Source organism: Rhea pennata, chromosome 8 (genome assembly GCF_028389875.1).
Source record: "Rhea pennata isolate bPtePen1 chromosome 8, bPtePen1.pri, whole genome shotgun sequence".
Lineage (NCBI taxonomy): Eukaryota > Metazoa > Chordata > Aves > Rheiformes > Rheidae > Rhea > Rhea pennata.
Window position 1 is genome coordinate 17,173,912 of NC_084670.1, and position 5,328 is coordinate 17,179,239.

A 5,328-nucleotide genomic window follows, 5' to 3' on the forward strand; every position below is an offset into this window, starting at 1 on the left:
TATTCCTGTATCATGGATGGAGAACCTGTGGTACTATGTGATAAACTGGTTTTCCCCATAGTTATCAGCAGGTAACAAGTAAAGCTGCAGATATAGCTCTGGTCATTAAACTATCATTGCACAGTAAAAAGGAGAAAACCAAAAACTTGTTCATTTTTAATTTCCATAGGGAAAAATTCTGGCCTGCAGAATTTTCCTGAGAGAGCTAGGCAGGATGGGACCAAACTGATATGCTACTTGGGTACCAAAATATCCCACTGTGTCTCTAAAAAGTATGAAACTCTAGTAACAAAGGTTATCACAAGAACAACACATGATTTATCCAGTCCCATCCCCTGAAAATTCAGGACCTTTGCCTACTGAGTGTTTTGCCAGTTCCTCTATGCACTTCTGGTGCAATTCCAGTTGAAGTGTTTCCAGGGAGTATGGCAGCAGCTGCAGTGATAATCAGTAGAAGATTACACTAATGAAAAGGGGAGCACTAATTCCTACTCAGATAGCAATAGTTTCTAGACAAAAACATGGTGTAGAGAAGGGTCACCTTCTGTTTCTGTCAAATCCAGCACCCAGATCTTTAATGCAAGTCTGACTGTACAGACACCAAACAGCTGGTATTACTCATTTTATATTCTTTGCCCAGTTATTACAAAACTAATCTCACATTTGTTTATGTTGACATGAAGGCTATATACTCATATCAAGTGTCCCTACCTACTTCAGTAATAAAAGCTTTGATAACTAGAGAGAGTGGGAAATACTGAACACATTTCTTTAGAAACAATACACTCTGCTCCTTTTATTTTGTATGTATTTTAATTACATTAATGCATGTTGAACCAAGTTTACCTTCAGATTTTCATGCATATATATTCTCAACATCTGGTTCAAGGACTGCTGCTGTTCTTTGCAGTATGAGATGGGAGTTCTGCACAGTTATGGCTAGAAGCACTCCTCATTTCCAGCTGCTTAAGTCCATTAAAAGAGGATATAAATCCATATTCACAGAACAACTCTTTTATACAAAATATATGTTGCAATTGCACAATCATAAGTGGGAAGGGAAGTACTGACAAAAGATGTGATCTATGTCACTATTTATAGTATAGAATTAAATAAGTATGAATTTCAGCACAGGTACTATAGTATTGGGATTATTCATACTACCAAATGTTATTTATTTATTTTAATGTGTTACCACTGCAATATAAACTGAATCATGGAGTCATTTTTGGGTGGTCTTTATTAAATCTTTGATCTCGGTTTAAATTTTTCCTTCCCATAAATTTGGAAAGTAATACTGGGAGTCAGCTTATAAGCATTTAATTTATAACTTGTTATTCTTTATATCATAAGTATTTCATACTTTAATTACATCAGAAATATTTTAATTTAATATAAAATGTTAATAATTACTATTTTGTAGGTGTAAATCTTTAAGAATATGACCAAAGATTCATTAACATCAAAGAATTAACTCTGGAAGCACTCCCAATGTATTCATTAGATGTTGGTAAGTTACAGACAAAGGATTGCTTTAAAGGTCAGGTATTTTTAGACACTCATATATTCCTCAGAATTAAAGCATATCTTACTGACAAAGTCAGCAAACAAAACAAAAGTTTACTTTATCTACGAAGCCATTCTGAACCATGTCAAAATCTGTTAAACCAAGAATGTTTTTGCAAAGTGATTTTCAAAAATGCTGAGTATTTTACATTCAGTAAAATGCTCGATATTTCATACATTTTCAATGCTTTGATTTTTATCAAGTTTGTCCAGAAAAAGCTACTAGACAAGAAAAAAATTAAGATTAGTTTTTTCGCGTATAAACTGGACACAGAAGTAAAGTTAATACAGAGTTAGTAAAAGGGACTGTGTTGCATCATATAGTGATTCACACCTACAGATCTCAAGTTTCACAACTTACAGTGTATTCAAAGGTAAAACTTTGTTATAAAATTTTACACCTACATAATCAACCTAATAAATTAAAATAAATGTAATGATCTGCAGAGACATAAAAGACTAGAGCTACAGCAATTCTAACCATTAGGATTTTTTGCCTCCCACTTTAGGCAATCTTAATCAGAAATCCTCAAATCGGTTATTATCAAATAACAGTAAATAGTTCTCTGTATAAATTCCACTTCTGACCATGGGTAGGGATCTTCCAGCCTGTGTTTATACACCACAGTACAAGGTGTAAAGGGTTATTTCTTGGATCTTCTTGTGTGCTAAATGCAGTGCTGAAGATCATGCAACAGGAAAAAACAGTGTTCACTGATGTGATCTAGAAACGTATCTATTAGGGCATGGGGCACCGATCTCAGAGATGACAGGGAATGGCATGCTTAAATTTCTTTTTCAGACTGAGACAATTCAGTAGATTCCCTTGTGGTTTATACTTCAATGTACAAGATGACCACTCCTGCTGTCCACTCTACACTTCTGAAGGAGATTAATGTTCCTCTGGCACTGGTGGCAGAAGCAAATATGCTGACTTCTCACCTATTTCCAGATGATTAGATTAGAACAAGCTAGAGTATCACTATACACCATACATTCTATGAACACACCTTTAGAGCTGTTTAGCTCCATATCTAGTTCATAACTAAGCACCAGACACAGCTCTACATACCAGACACAGCTCTCCTTACCTGAGCCAGATTTATTAGTTTAATCTGAACCCAATTCCCCTGATGATTTGTTTGGCTCTGAATAGCGGTTGTAGAGAAACACCAAATTGCCACTAAGAGCCCTTGCTGCAGGTACTGAAGCTTCCAATAAAGACAGGACAGACAGCCTGTACATGGTAATTTCTTAAGATGGCAAAAGGAATCTCCAAACTGTTAACACCCAAATACATGTTTCTTCCAGGATGTCCAGAAGCCTTCTAGCGCTTGTCATGACCATTAGGTTATAGGCTTGTACGGTACAGAGAAAGAGAACTTCAAGAAAGCAAATAATTCCATAGTGGTTTTGTTGATACTAAAATACTGTGGAAAAGACAGGCAACATGTAGTTCCAGATTCTGTTCCAATGACTGAATCTAATGTTAAACACCTGTAGGGTAAAACAGTGAAAAAAAGTCTTCCAAACAAGGTCTGCTTAATATGAAATATATAAACATACATTAAGACATATCTCCTTCCTCTCAGGTAAGTATGGTAACCATTTGCCTGAAGAGTTATTTTCTCCCCTTCACTCACCCACTGACTGCTTAAATATTCATGAAAAGAGCAAGAACGTTAAAAAAAAATGAAAATAATATTTGTTCCCCAAATATGCCAAATAGCCAACTTGTTAAAGGTGGAAATACAGTGTAGTCAAGCCATCTTCCTAAGATTAGGCCTCCTTTAAAGGAAACAGTTAAGTCTTCCAAATCCTATGTGAACACTCTAACCTATGAGGGCTTAAAAGAAAGGACTTTCTCCTCTTCCATACAGGCTATCCTAGGAAAGGAGTGGTATCTACTCATGCAGGAAAGAGCTGATTCTCAAGGCTATCAATATACTAGAGAAAGCAGCACCTTTCTCTAGTAGGTAAGGCCCATAAGCCTTGGGTAGTAGCAGGGTATAAGGGACATCTGCCGTGTTTTGGCCATGGCTAGACCATTGGAAATTCCAGCCTGTACACATCAGTCTCTCCAAGTATTACAGAATCACAGAATGGATAAGGCTGAAAGGGACCACTGGAGATCATCTAGTCCAAACTCCTCTGCTCAAGCAGGGTCACCTAGAGCGTGTTAGACAGGATCACATCCAGGCAGGTTTTGAATATCTCCACAGAAGGAGACTCCACAACTTCTCTGGGCAACCTGTTCTGGTGCTCTGTTACTCTCACAGTAAAGAAATTCCTCTTCATCTGTCTCACCTGAGGTGAGTACTTCTGCCTTGAGGCAACTGCACTCAATTTGACATCTCAGTCAATGGATTCTGTCAATGGCAACTGCTCATGGTTAACACGAATGAAAGCTATGAAACAAAATAATTGTGTTTATATGTTCGAATCTTAATTCTTTGATGTTGCTGTCTTTTCACATATCTTACACTGGAATCACAAACACCAGTAATTGTTTTTTATATGATTGCGTAGCATTATCTGCAAGCACATTACCTCCTTTAACATCTGAGGTTCTTGACATATTATTATGCCAGTAAAATTCATTTTAGGAAAATGGAAACAAACTAGCCATATAGTTTTTATATAGAAATACTGATACATTGTATTATATACATAATACAATACAAGCTGAAAGAGGTAAAATATAATTCAAGCAAAGCAAACACATACTTACAATACAACAGCTTTCTGGCCCTCTCCTTATCACTACTACTTGCAAAATGAGAACTTCATACTTCTTTTTTTTTTTTAATGCTGGAATACAAGCAGTACTTAAGCAAGATTGTTTGTTACACTTATTTCCTTTTTCTGGAATTCACTTCCTGCCCTGATGCCACAGGATTTCCTCTGACTTTATCAAGTTTCGCTAAGGATTACAGTTTGTTGGTGAGTTACTTAACTGAATCACAAGGATAATTTTCAAGCTAGGAATATTAATTTGTTGCCAATAATGCTACATTGTAAATCTGTTTTAAAACAACCATCCATGCCGAAGGGCCTCTTTTCTTCTGAAGCATTTGAAAATTGTGATCAATTTAAAACAAAGCAAAACTATTAGAGTGTAATTTCACCTTTTAGTTTGCTTAATTAGTGGCACTGAGTTAGAATACAGTAGAGCTATAATACTTGGTATTTTTAAAGACTACTTCTGTGTTATTTTGGTGGCATTTTACGATTGTGTCAATGTACGTATTTATCTAAACGAATTCTTTTAACAAACAGCCATTTCCTGAGTTACTTCTGACAAAATATTTCACGATTTACATTGCCATGGCCTACCCTTTTAAGTATTTTTCCTGAAGACAAACGAGGCTTGACTCACAAAAACCCCGGACTGAGCAAACGGGGGCGGAAAGGCCTCGTCCTTTCCGAGTCCTCCCTGAGGGCGCCGGGCCCCGGGCTGGGCCGGGCCGCGGGCGGTGGCGCGGGCGGCACCGGCCCGGCCCGGCCCGCGGGGGACAAGCGCGCACACAAGATGGCCTCCTCGCGCCGCAGATAACGGCCTGGGCCCCCCGCTGAGGCGGCGCCGCGCGCGCGCGCGCGCCACTGCCCCCCCCGCAGCCGCCGGCCTCAGCGGGGGGGGCGGGGCCTCGCCGGGCGCCGCCGCCGCCGCCGCCGCCCCGGCCGTTCCGGGCGCCGCGCCTGACGCCGCCGCCCCGGCCAATCAGCTGCCGCGCTGCGTGCGCCGCGCCGCGCCGCGCCGCG